Source organism: Drosophila ficusphila, unplaced genomic scaffold (genome assembly GCF_018152265.1).
Source record: "Drosophila ficusphila isolate 14025-0441.05 unplaced genomic scaffold, ASM1815226v1 contig_2, whole genome shotgun sequence".
Classification (NCBI taxonomy): Eukaryota; Metazoa; Arthropoda; class Insecta; order Diptera; family Drosophilidae; genus Drosophila; species Drosophila ficusphila.
In genome coordinates, this window is record NW_025064094.1 from 1,185,686 (window position 1) to 1,199,373 (window position 13,688).

Sequence of the window (13,688 nt, forward strand, 5' to 3'; positions counted from 1 at the left end):
GGAATTTTTATAAAAAAAACTACTTGATCAATTCTTTTCAAATTTTCAGAATATATTTATACATGTTTGAAGAATATACAGTAAAATTTTTAAAGAAAAAAATTAAATATTTTTTAAGCTAGAGCCGATCTCCAACGGCGCTAAAAAAAAAAAGTGCCTCAACTGCTGCAGTGATTCCGGCCTTCTCCGTGGATGAAATCAAAAAATGAAAAATTCTCGTTAAACTAGATGATATTGTCCATACAATGACCTACGATAAATAAAAAATATCAAAAATTGACAAAATGGCGGGGTTTAAAAAAAACAAAATCGAATTTTACCCAAAATTTTGGTCGTTTTTGGCCTGCCAAAATTCGATTTTTGATCGGATCAAAAAACCGATAGGTCATTGTAGGGAGGACTATATATAGAACATCTAAAAAAAATTTGATAGTGATCGGATCATTAGTTTTTGAGTTATCACTGCAGCAAATTCGGAAAATGCAGTTTCGAGAAAAACGCGTTTAAAGATAAAATGATCGTATTCACTGCTATACAAGCGGCTGCTCTTAAAATTCCTATAACTCAAAAACTATTTAAGATATCGATTTGAAATTTTAATATGTTATTTTTAAAGTTGTAATCTACCAAAATATGAAAAGAAAAAAAAAAAAGATTTTTTTGAAATGTCACACTAGTTGTGCCCCTTAAGGGGTTATATACCTTTTGAGCGAAAAAAATGAGGGAACTTTGGATTTTTTTTCAGGTGTGTAGCAATTATTTTATGATAGTGAGGTTATTATTTATTAATAGTACATGTTTTTATAGACACAACAAATGTTTGTTCTTAAAAAAATATAAATAACTTTCGAAGTTATGGCAATTCTCTCAAAACCCTTTTTTTTATATAGCGGCTTGCGGTGACCACGATGGAAGTCCAGCGGGTCAACTGAGATCAATAAACCAAAAAAATTTTTATTAGTTTAGTATTATTTCTAGTTCGTCATTAAATTACTTCAAGAATATTTGGTTTTTTCTGCATACAGTAACAATTTTTCCAAAAAGTTGATTTTTCGAGATCTAAAAATTTTATTAAAAAATTCTTATCTGCAAAATCGAAATTGGCGCATAAAAACTGATTCAATGACGAACTCGGCACAATCATTACGAATATTTAAAAAAAAAATTGAAGAAGATCGATCAAATAGTTCTTGTGCAATCGCGGTCACAGCAAAGGCACTTTTGGAAAAAAACGACTTTGAGATAATCGCATTCAAAGTTTTACGTTGCGTTACAAAGAATGACGAACCGCGCCTCAAAACCCTGTTTTCCTATCGAACTATTATTCGGATCTCTTCAAAAATTTGGGAAAATGTTCTCTAGGGGATATACTTTAGGATTCAGCTAAAAAAAATTTTTCGTTTTTTTGAAAAAAAAAAGGTATATAACCCCTTAAGTACTCCTCCTTCCATCGCGCACTGAACTGCTGATGCAGGGCCTTTAAGTGCTGCCAGCGATTTATAATCGACTGAGCATCGCCCTTAATTTCAGGCTCAGCTGTTGAAAGCAAAGGTCCCCCAATCAGAAAGTGGCCTGGCGTCAATGCCAATAACTCAGATGGATTTTCGGACATGGGAGACAGCGGCCTGGAATTAAGGCAGGCTTCAACTTTGGCGAGAAGCGTGGCGAACTCTTCAAACGTGTACTTCCGACTTGACGTCGACTTGTAAAAGAGTGCCTTGAAGCTCTTTACTCCAGCCTCCCACAATCCTCCCATATGTGGAGCCCCTGGTGGAATGAACCGCCACACAATGTGGCTATAGCCCTGATGGCTATAGGTTCCAGCTACAGACTCCTTGATCGTCTGCATGAAATCTCTAGAAAGTAGAGTCGCTGCCCCCACAAAGGTTTTGCCATTATCCGAATGGACTCGCTGAGGACAACCTCTTCTTGCTACGAATCGGGCAAATGCCGCGAGGAACTTCTCCGTTGTCAGGTCGGACGTAGGCTCTAAATGGATAGCCTTCGTGGAAAAACACACAAACACGCAAACATATCACTTGGTAATAAGGCATGCTCTGCCAGTATAGTTTTTAATCTCAAACGGGCCTGCATAATCCATGCCCGTATATGTGAATGGCCTGGAAAAGGAAACTCGATCGGTAGGAGATCGCCCATCAACTGCGTCTGGACTCTCTTCCTGTAAATAGTACACACCTTACAGGAACTCAGCACAGCTTTTACCAGATTTTTGATTTTAGGAATCCAATACTTCGATCGGATGAGGCGTACCACTAGTTGGTTGCTGCCATGTAGGGAAATCTGGTGTTAAAAAAGGACGAGAAGACGAGCTAACCGACAGTTGTATGGCAGTATAATAGGATGCCGCTCGTCGTACTGGAGGGCCGTTGAGGCCGTAATGCGCCCACATGCCCTTAACAGGCCTTGTTGGTCTAGAAATGGAAACAGGTTGGCTATCGGGCTGGAAACTGGAATCGGACGCTTATCGTTTAGGACTTTGAGCTCTTGGGTATATTCTCCCCGCTGAGCATTTCGAATAAGGACTCTTTCAGCTTCTTGGACCTCTTCCTTAGTGGGTCGCTCAGCAGCGTCCCTCGGCATCTTGCGGCAGCGTTGAGTGAACCGTTTTACGTACGCAAGGACCCGCAGAGCCTTGTCCAACGCGGAGAAACGTTCCAACAAATCTTCGGATGGGGCCTTGGCGAAATTGACCTTCACAGCACGCTGCTCTATGTCTGTGACCGGAGGTCCTAGCTCCCGTGTTGGCCACATGTCCTTCGGCTGTTGCAACCAGTCCGGTCCTTCCCACCAGAGCTGGCTATGAACCAGCTCCCGCAGCGAAACGCCTCGACTGGCCAGGTCCGCGGAATTGTGCTCAGATCGCACATGCGCCCAATGCTCAGCGCTCGTCACCTGAGTAATTTTTGTCACCCGGTTGGCGACAAACGTGGTCCAGTGGCATGCCGGCTTGCTCAACCATGCGAGGACGATGGTGGAATCGGTCCAGCAGAAAATGTCAGAATTGGAAATTGGCATATTCGGAAGGATAGCTGCAATCATCTCTGACAACAGCAATGCCCCACACAGCTCGAGCCGTGGAAGGGACACCGTTTTAACAGGGGCGACTCGGGTTTTGGCGGTAAGCAGACGTGTCATAATGTTGTGGCCTACTTCCACCCGCAAGTATATAGCGGCCCCATAAGCCTTCTGAGACGCATCACAAAACCCGTGATGCTCTACCTTCACTCCTGGCTGGAAACCAACCCACCTTGGAATGCGGATCTGCTCCAGCTCGGAATAGCTGCGCAAAAAATCTTGCCATCTTTGATCCATTTCTGTGGGGATGTTTTCATCCCAGCCCAACTCCTGCAACCAAATTTCTTGCATAAAGATTTTTGAGCGGACAATAAACGGAGACAGCCATCCGGCTGGGTCAAAAAGCTTCGCAATTTGGGAAAGAACCTCTCTCTTCGTATGAGTGGATTTAATCGACACTGGCGGTGGAACAAAACAGAACTCGTCCGAGGTCGCATTCCACCGAACGCCCAGTGTTTTGGCAAAGCTTTCGGAATGAAGATCGCGAAAGTCCTCGTGGAGTAGATGCTCGTTTGGGATGTCTTCGAGTATGCTCTTCTGGTTGGCCGTCCACTTTCCCAATGGGAACCTGGCGCTGCTGAAAGCGTGGCGAAGTTCGCTGATTGCCAGTCGAGCCTCTTGTATGGAAGTGGTCCCTGCCAGAACGTCGTCTACGTACATAAAGTGACGAATAATATTGCTTGCTGAAAGGAAGTCCTTTTCTACGTCGTCTGCCAATTGTTGGAGTACGCGGAGTGCCAGTAATGGTGCACAGTTAACACCAAAGGTGACTGTTTTTAACTCGAAATCGCTTACTTCTCCTTCTTTATTCCGGAATAAGATTCTCTGGAACGGCGTATGTTTGGGGTCGACCCAGATTTGACGGTACATCTTGGTGATATCTGCGCTGAACACGTACTGGAAATAACGCCACTTCAATATCTGAATGGTTAAATCAGATTGTAGGACTGGACCAGCATGAAGAATGTCGTTCAAGTTTGTCCCATTGGATGAAGGGCTAGAAGCATTGAATACCACGCGAAGTTTGGTGGTAGTGCTCTCGGGTTTGATCACCGCGTGGTGTGGCAGATAATAGTTTGGAGAATCGTACGACGGGGGAATTTCTCTCATGTGACCCAGATCCAAATACTCTTGAATGACTGAGTCATACTGCTCTTTTAATGGAAAGTCTCTCTTCAAACGGTTTTCGTTTCTAGGAAACTGAGCTAGGGCACTGGATCGCGAGTGCCCCAATTGGGACCCGAGATTTTCAGGCTCGCGAAACGGTAAAGATACTACGTATCTCCCGGTTACGTCTCTAGTGGTGGTTTGGAGAAAATTGTTTTCGCAATAAGAATCGGAGTCCTTTACCCTTTTACCCTCCCAAAACTTAGTGAGAAGTTTTTCTAAGACTCTGTCACTCGTTTCGGTTATCTGGGTCGTGAAAGCGGATACTCGATTCTGACTAGATGTACTTGAAACTGGGCCGGTAAGCACCCAGCCAAAAATAGTTTCTTGACCTAGGAGAGAGCCACAAATGTTTGTGCGCATGCCGCTCAGCAGAACGGATGGTAAAATGTCGGCTCCGATCAGAACATCTATCTGGGAGCTCTCAAGAAATGTAGGATCTGCCAGGGGGATAGCAGGTAAATCAATCAGCGCATCTCGTGGGATTGGATAGGACGGTAGCGTTCCGTCCAATTCAGGCAGAACGTAAGCTGCGGTTTCTAGCTGAAGGCCTGGCTTATTAGGAGCTCGAATCGAAAAATGGCAGAGCCTGGTCGCCTGAGCGGAAATGGTCTTATTTAAGCCCGAAACTTGGGCTTGGATGAGGCGGAATGGCAGCTTAATTACATTGAACAGGCGTTCCGTAATAAACGTAGCCTCAGAACCCGAGTCTATTAGAGCGCGAGCCCTGTAGTTCGTGCCCAAGTGGCAAATGTCAATGATGGCCGTACCTAGTAAAACCGCTCTGGCACCGGTTTGGAAATTGGCATATTCGGAAGGATAGCTGCAATCATCTCTGACAACAGCAATGCCCCACACAGCTCGAGCCGTGGAAGGGACACCGTTTTAACAGGGGCGACTCGGGTTTTGGCGGTAAGCAGACGTGTCATAATGTTGTGGCCTACTGCCACCCGCAAGTATATAGCGGCCCCATAAGCCTTCTGAGACGCATCACAAAACCCGTGATGCTCTACCTTCACTCCTGGCTGGAAACCAACCCACCTTGGAATGCGGATCTGCTCCAGCTCGGAATAGCTGCGCAAAAAATCTTGCCATCTTTGATCCATTTCTGTGGGGATGTTTTCATCCCAGCCCAACTCCTGCAACCAAATTTCTTGCATAAAGATTTTTGAGCGGACAATAAACGGAGACAGCCATCCGGCTGGGTCAAAAAGCTTCGCAATTTGGGAAAGAACCTCTCTCTTCGTATGAGTGGATTTAATCGACACTGGCGGTGGAACAAAACAGAACTCGTCCGAGGTCGCATTCCACCGAACGCCCAGTGTTTTGGCAAAGCTTTCGGAATGAAGATCGCGAAAGTCCTCGTGGAGTAGATGCTCGTTTGGGATGTCTTCGAGTATGCTCTTCTGGTTGGCCGTCCACTTTCCCAATGGGAACCTGGCGCTGCTGAAAGCGTGGCGAAGTTCGCTGATTGCCAGTCGAGCCTCTTGTATGGAAGTGGTCCCTGCCAGAACGTCGTCTACGTACATAAAGTGACGAATAATATTGCTTGCTGAAAGGAAGTCCTTTTCTACGTCGTCTGCCAATTGTTGGAGTACGCGGAGTGCCAGAAATGGTGCACAGTTAACACCAAAGGTGACTGTTTTTAACTCGAAATCGCTTACTTCTCCTTCTTTATTCCGGAATAAGATTCTCTGGAACGGCGTATGTTTGGGGTCGACCCAGATTTGACGGTACATCTTGGTGATATCTGCGCTGAACACGTACTGGAAATAACGCCACTTCAATATCTGAATGGTTAAATCAGATTGTAGGACTGGACCAGCATGAAGAATGTCGTTCAAGTTTGTCCCATTGGATGAAGGGCTAGAAGCATTGAATACCACGCGAAGTTTGGTGGTAGTGCTCTCGGGTTTGATCACCGCGTGGTGTGGCAGATAATAGTTTGGAGAATCGTACGACGGGGGAATTTCTCTCATGTGACCCAGATCCAAATACTCTTGAATGACTGAGTCATACTGCTCTTTTAATGGAAAGTCTCTCTTCAAACGGTTTTCGTTTCTAGGAAACTGAGCTAGGGCACTGGATCGCGAGTGCCCCAATTGGGACCCGAGATTTTCAGGCTCGCGAAACGGTAAAGATACTACGTATCTCCCGGTTACGTCTCTAGTGGTGGTTTGGAGAAAATTGTTTTCGCAATAAGAATCGGAGTCCTTTACCCTTTTACCCTCCCAAAACTTAGTGAGAAGTTTTTCTAAGACTCTGTCACTCGTTTCGGTTATCTGGGTCGTGAAAGCGGATACTCGATTCTGACTAGATGTACTTGAAACTGGGCCGGTAAGCACCCAGCCAAAAATAGTTTCTTGACCTAGGAGAGAGCCACAAATGTTTGTGCGCATGCCGCTCAGCAGAACGGATGGTAAAATGTCGGCTCCGATCAGAACATCTATCTGGGAGCTCTCAAGAAATGTAGGATCTGCCAGGGGGATAGCAGGTAAATCAATCAGCGCATCTCGTGGGATTGGATAGGACGGTAGCGTTCCGTCCAATTCAGGCAGAACGTAAGCTGCGGTTTCTAGCTGAAGGCCTGGCTTATTAGGAGCTCGAATCGAAAAATGGCAGAGCCTGGTCGCCTGAGCGGAAATGGTCTTATTTAAGCCCGAAACTTGGGCTTGGATGAGGCGGAATGGCAGCTTAATTACATTGAACAGGCGTTCCGTAATAAACGTAGCCTCAGAACCCGAGTCTATTAGAGCGCGAGCCCTGTAGTTCGTGCCCAAGTGGCAAATGTCAATGATGGCCGTACCTAGTAAAACCGCTCTGGCTTCGGTTGCGAAATAATTCTGCACACCGGGCAGATTTTCCGAAGCGTTGGCGGCCCTCTGTACAGCTGGATTTTGTGGGCTTGCAGAAAAACTATTTCCGGCAGTTGACCCACTGGAATTGGGGTTGCCTTTATGGAGCAACGTATGATGCCGAGCTCGACATGTGAAACAGCTGTGAGTGCTCGTACATTCACGTAGCTGATGGCCTCTCGCGAAACAATTTAGGCACAGCTGTTTTTTCTTGATGTAGTTGGTTCGCGCATCGACAGACATCTGGAGAAAACGCTGGCTTAAGCGGACTGGATGATTCTCCTTTGAGCACAGATCGCAATTCTTCGGTTTGGAAACCACTTTAGCTTCGAAGGAGTTGAGCCTCCTGGAGACGGGTTGACTCTTAGTGGTAGAGTGATTGCTGTGGCTTGGTTTCATATCCTCAATCGCCTCTAGCGTTCGGTATCGGTCACCAAGAAACGTGTTCATCTCATCCCAAGTCGGAATGTCGGACTTAGATGAAAGGGACTGCTCCCATAAGGAGAGGGTCAGTTTTGGTAATCTACTGGCGCACAGGAATACCAGGAGACAGTCCCAATTCTCTGTGGAAATTTTGGAATGAGCCAGAGCGACCAAACACCCTTGGATTGTGCTCTGAAGATCTTTCCGAGCCTGGCCTGATTCGGAACTGACGGACGCCAAGTTAAAAAGGAGTTTGAGTTGGCTGTTTACTAGCAGTCTTTTATTTTCGAAACGGTCTCGAAGCGCTGCCCATGCTGAGTCGAAACCCTCATTTGTGAGAGGGGACTTGGCTACGATTGCCTTAGCCTCGCCGCTAGTTTTAGCATTGAGATGGAAAAGCTTTTCGACCGGTGTCAACCTAGGATTGTTGACATAAACTGCTGTGAAAAGATCCCTAAATGTTGGCCATTTTAGGTAATCTCCTTCGAATACTTCAGTATCGCATGGTGGTAACCGGCACCCAGACGAAATGTAAGCGGACTGATTACTGGTGCTCGCTGTCGACTGCTGCGGAGTGGCTTGGTCCATCAGCTCGCTGAGATGAACTGATAGCTCCTCGTACACCGAATAGCAATATTCATATTTTCGATGCAGAGTCGCCAGAATCTCCTCCGCTCCTTCAGTCGTAATGCTGGAAATCGTGTCTAGTCACGCTTCGAATTCTTTTTCGGCCTTTTCCCAGAGTGAGCGGACTTGTTCCTTACGGACTTTGCAGGTGTGGACGGACGGAGCTGACTGCCCTGGAGTTTCTATGGTCGCTCTGAAATTGCTCATGCGGTCGGACACCGTTATGAACCGCGCGAGGGCTGCAATTGCAATGTCGTTGCTCATTTTTGCCTGAGAACGAGTTGCCAGCGACTTTACGGACTTGGTCTGGATCTGTGACCTAACCTTAGGCGTGGGCGACAATCGTTTCTGATTGCTCGTAGGAACAGACAACTTCTTATCGCCTTCTTGGGTGGCTAATGAAGTTTCGCTCTTTGCCTTGGTTATTGATGGTGAAACTCCTGCGCTGGAGGTGCGCGCGCGAGGAGATGCGGATAAAAATCGCGTTTTATTTGCAGACGGAACCGATAACTTTGTTTTGTCTCCTGGCATGGGACATGTGGAATGGAACGTAGTGCCGAAAGGAGGACAAACTGCAGCACGGTTGAATTAATCCGTTCAGAAAAATAGGAAAAATAAGGCAAAAAAAATAAAGCCTTGAAACGCGTGGAATAGAACGTCTTTAAATTTTCTGGAGATGTTCTGAATTTATTTTAAAAAGTAAAAATATATCAGATAGCGTGGAATGGAACAGTCGACTTTTTTTTTTTTTTATATGAAGATTCTCAAAATATATGCAACAGCCAAAAAATTATTTGGTGCCGCCTTTGGATGGATGCAGAAAGAAGTAATTAATTATTTAATTAATAAATAAAAAATTTTTATTTATTAATTTATTTATTTTATTAATTAATTTGTTGAATTTCTTTTAATTTGTAAGTATGGATTTGTATTATTATTTTGTGTTTCGTATGTATGTATTTGTAATATTATTTGTTTTTAAAACGCAAAAATAAACATATAATATATATATATATATATAAAATGGATAATAATATCAGCTGGAAATATTAGAGCATGCATGGATTTGTGATGCGGAATTTTTAAATGTTGTGGTTAGTGGAAATGTGGTGTAATTATAATTATTTGGGGTTTGACATACATATGTGCGTGTACATATGTATATATTTGGATGTCAAAGCACTTGGAATAAAACACACTGGGCAACAAAAATATGTTCGCCCCAGCTCACACACAACACTCTTTATTTATTTGTTTATTGCTCTTTGATTTTTAATTATGCTGGACGCATAACGTGCATACATATATGCAGAGCTTTCGTTCCTTGCTTGCTGCTTATGTAACTGCACTTGGAATAAAAAAACACACTGGACAAAAAATATTTGCCCGCACAAAATAATTTTAATTTGGGATTTATTTTATTTATTCTCTTTGCACTTTTCACTTGCTGGAAGAGATGTATATATGTTGATATTGGATGTTATAATATAGGTACTAAAACTGGATGCATATACAGTAGAATCCGGTTATAACGACTTTCAAGGGACCGACCATTTTTCGTCGTTAAAACCGGAAGACGCACTAAGCAAAAGAAGGAAAAAAATATTTTTTTTATTATTTTATGGTTGCTGTGTTTGTAATAGGTTTTTAAAGTAAATCAAATTAATTTTTTAATTAAAATGAAAAATTTAATAAATTAAATTCAAAAACATAGGTTTTTCTAAATACTGAAAACTGAATGAGCTTATTATTGCACATATTGCATTTGGCAAATTAAAACATTCAGTTTTACTCGGAAAAAAACAGAAAAAACTAAAAATATAACGGCACATCTCATGGAATAGACTATGAGGTCTGCACACACAGTGTGACGTCGGCATTGCACTTCGACTCTCCCTCTCTCGCAGCAGCGTTGTTAAGGCGACAGCTAAAACTAACAGAGAGTTGTGCCAGTGCAAGATCCTTCGTGTCGCTGCTACGCACATAAGCAAGGGTGCCGATCACTGGCAAATATGTACATACATTTCTAACGGCGTGTTTTGATGCTTAAATTTGGAACTATGACACTGTATTTTTTCCGGTACGACGCAATATCCGGTTAAATTTTCCAATTTTCTTGAGAAATTTCATTCTTATAAGCGGTTTGTCGCTAAAAGCGGAAACGTTTTAAGCGGAGGCCCTTTCATCTAACTTTGTATGGGGACCAACCAAACCATCGAGTTTTCGACGCACAACCCGGACGGACACTATAAGCGGAGTCGTTATAACAGGATTCTACTGTATGTGTATATATTGATGGAAATTATATATGTGTATGTAGTACTATATTAATTATTTTAAATTTATGCAATTTTATTCTTATTGGATTTTAATTGCTCTTGGAAATGTGGACTGTATTTTAGGAATGCAATTTCAAAAATGTTTGCTGGGTACACCGCGAATTGTAGTGTGTAAATGTTTCTCCTTACGTGTACATACATACATATGTTGAGATGGTCAGGCATATGTACGTACATCAATATGCATGCATCTGGATTTTATGTGTTTATGTATGTATGTAAATGGGGAAATATAAAGAGAGCAAAGCCGGAAAATGGCAATACGAAAAAAGAAGCCGGAATATGGCGATCGTATAAAGGTGGAAATAGCAATACGAAAAAAGAAGCCGGAATATGGCGATCGTATAAAGGTGGAAATAGCAATACGAAAAAAGAAGCCTGAATATGGCGATCGTATGCACAAATGGAATTAGCCGATCAGACAGATATAAGAAAATTGGGATCTTGGGAAATATCTGACTGGTCGGCCACGGAAATATGGAAAATTCGTACTTATCTTGAACTTTAAAAAACTCCGCCGGTGGTCGCTGGTATTTGTCGTAAATAATCCGGTCGATGGATCAAATGTTGATTGGGGCGGCGGGTCTTCCCTCAGCTCTCGAGAATAAGTCCAAAATTACCACAAAAATGAAGAACGCGGGTCGAATTTACTTCACGTTATAAAACAAAACTTCACTCTTTATTCGACTTCACGGTGACACTTGGAAATTAGAACTAGAACTTAAGCTACGGGGTGGAAACTTTTAGAGCCGCTTGGAGAGCGGATTGGAGACCCTTAACAGTGCCAGAGAGCGAGATGCAAGCGATCTGGAAGAACTGCTCTCACGACTGTTAAGACTCCAGGGGCGGTTCAAAAAGGACTGGAAAGCGCCGCTCTGGCGCGAACACCACTTAGCGAATAGGTGACATTATGCGGATTGACCCGACAAAACGTCATCAGCTTTCACTTAGAGCTGTTTAAATTCAGTAAATTGTCGTGACACCAGTTTTTAAAATTCTTTAGGTCTGCTTGAAGGTTTGAGTGACGGGAATATTCATTATACTGCAGACATAGTTTTACATCGTCCGCGTACATAAGTACGCGGGAATGCGCAATGATCGATGGAAGATCATTAATAAACAAGGTAAAAAGTAATGGTCCCAGATGACTTCCTTGTGGTACACCGGAGGTCACACAGAGGAGACTACTTAAGGAATTTTTGAAAAGGACTCTTTGTGTTCGGCTACTGAGATAACTAAAGATTCAACTTAAAGATCTGCTGGAAACCCTATCATGTTAAGTTTGCGAATCATTAGGAAGTGGTTTACAGAGTCAATTGCTTTACTGAAGTCAGGGTTTGCAATTACTACTCCGTAGCAGCGAGATTCAAATATATATCGCTATGCTATTGCTACCGCTCTCACTTTGACGAGAGCCGTAGCAGAGCCATAGCCGAACAACGAAAAATTGCCTGCTCTGCTCTGCTCGGAGTTTCATCAAGTCCGAACTATAGCTATAGCAAATAGCAAAAAAAAATTTTTGTGCTACGGCTACGCATAGCGAGAGTAGAAAAGTTATAGCGAGATGAAAGCAGAGCAAACGATTTTCTCCACTTGCTACGGCTCTCGACCAAATTTGTTATTGTTTTGGCTATTTTCTTTTTTTATTTCAATAATAAAGGAATTATGTCTAAAAAGCGACGAGAATAATGTAAAGGTGCATAAGAAGGAAAATGACAAATGACTCCTTCAAATCAAGGGGAAACTGAAAAGTTTATAGGGATAGGGTAAACAGCTTGGGAAGGGGCTTACACAATGCATTGGCACAGTGTTTAAGAACACGCCCAGGATTCCCGTCAGGACCTGGGGAGTAAACTGGTGTAACACGTTGAAGATCCAAAAGAAGGGAGCTTTCGTTTAAAGAGGGACGAAATATTAAGTTCGACTCAGGTATGGCGTATAAATATTGCTCTTTTGTATGAGACACTGTGTAGTAAGTGGTTTGAAAGAATTGGGCAAACAGATCGGCTATTGCCTGATCAGTATTAGCCGTCATACTTTCAAACGAAAGCGAAGGCGGAAAGGAAGATGATCTGCGCTTAGAGTTAACAAAATTATAAAACCGTTTAGGATCCCGTAAAAACTGGTACTTGCAACGAACTAAATAATTTTTGTAACACTGAGCGTTAAGCACGGTAAAGTTTGACCGAGCTCTTATGTATTTTCCAAAAACAGACTGACAACCTGAAACCTTATATTTTTATAAAGTCTGGACTTTAAATTCCTAAGGTGTGACAACTCCTTGCTAAACCAAGGTGGTTTATGGGATGTTGACGGGTTATATAGCGGAACACACGAGTAAAAAAACAGTTTGATTTCCGAATAAAAAATTGTAATGGCGTCTTCCATATTATTGCAGGAATAGAGATCGAATCAGTCATTGCCAGATATAAGATGATTAAGTCTCAGAAAGTTAGCCTTGCGAAAACAATGAATTCGCTTGACTGCTTTTATAGCATTATTCTTAACTGTTATACCAGTATCGATAGTCACCTCGAAAGCAGGATGATACGGATCTTCAGTCAGCGTAAGTGGAGATGCTCTGGAGAGAAATACAGTTTCAGGATTTAAGACACAAATCATGCAAACGATCTAATGAGTTTCGAACATGGTTTACCTGACACAGAGGTATGTCAAGTAGACCGTCAATGAATTCATTGTGGCCTATGGGTTGTAAAGCATTGTTATAAAATACAATTTTCTTTCGTTCCTCACATTAAACAAGTTTTAACTGTCATCAAGAGGACAGTTCTAAAAAACGGGTTTCTATGTGGCTTAGATATAGCGTCGACCACTCCGAAATTGTCGAATTCTTTTAATTATTTCCATTCGGGCACCCTCTTTCTGTAACATCTAAAACTTGGTACTTGGTATTGCTTTTTCCATCTTTTCGGGTTGTCGATAATCCTTAAATAGGCCAATCAACTGAGATACTTATTGGCTGAACTGCCAATACCAATCTTTAGTTCTACCTACTAACACGAAGACCGGTTCCAAGAGCGGGCACTGATGCTGGTTAGTAAATCGTAAGGGTTTAGTTTTTGGGCAGATGAAGTTTCCAGCTGTGCGTCTCCGTGGCTTGGCGTCCGGCAATTTCAAATTACTCTCTTTAAATTTCTTTACCCATCTGAGGGGGTAGATT

At 42.8% G+C, this 13,688-nt stretch overlaps 1 protein-coding gene across 1 annotated transcript in view; it reads left to right on the top strand.

Moving 5' to 3' along the window:
* Window positions 1–13,688, top strand: part of LOC108096982 (unconventional myosin-VIIa) — a 634,406-nt gene that overhangs the window by 586,644 nt on the left and 34,074 nt on the right.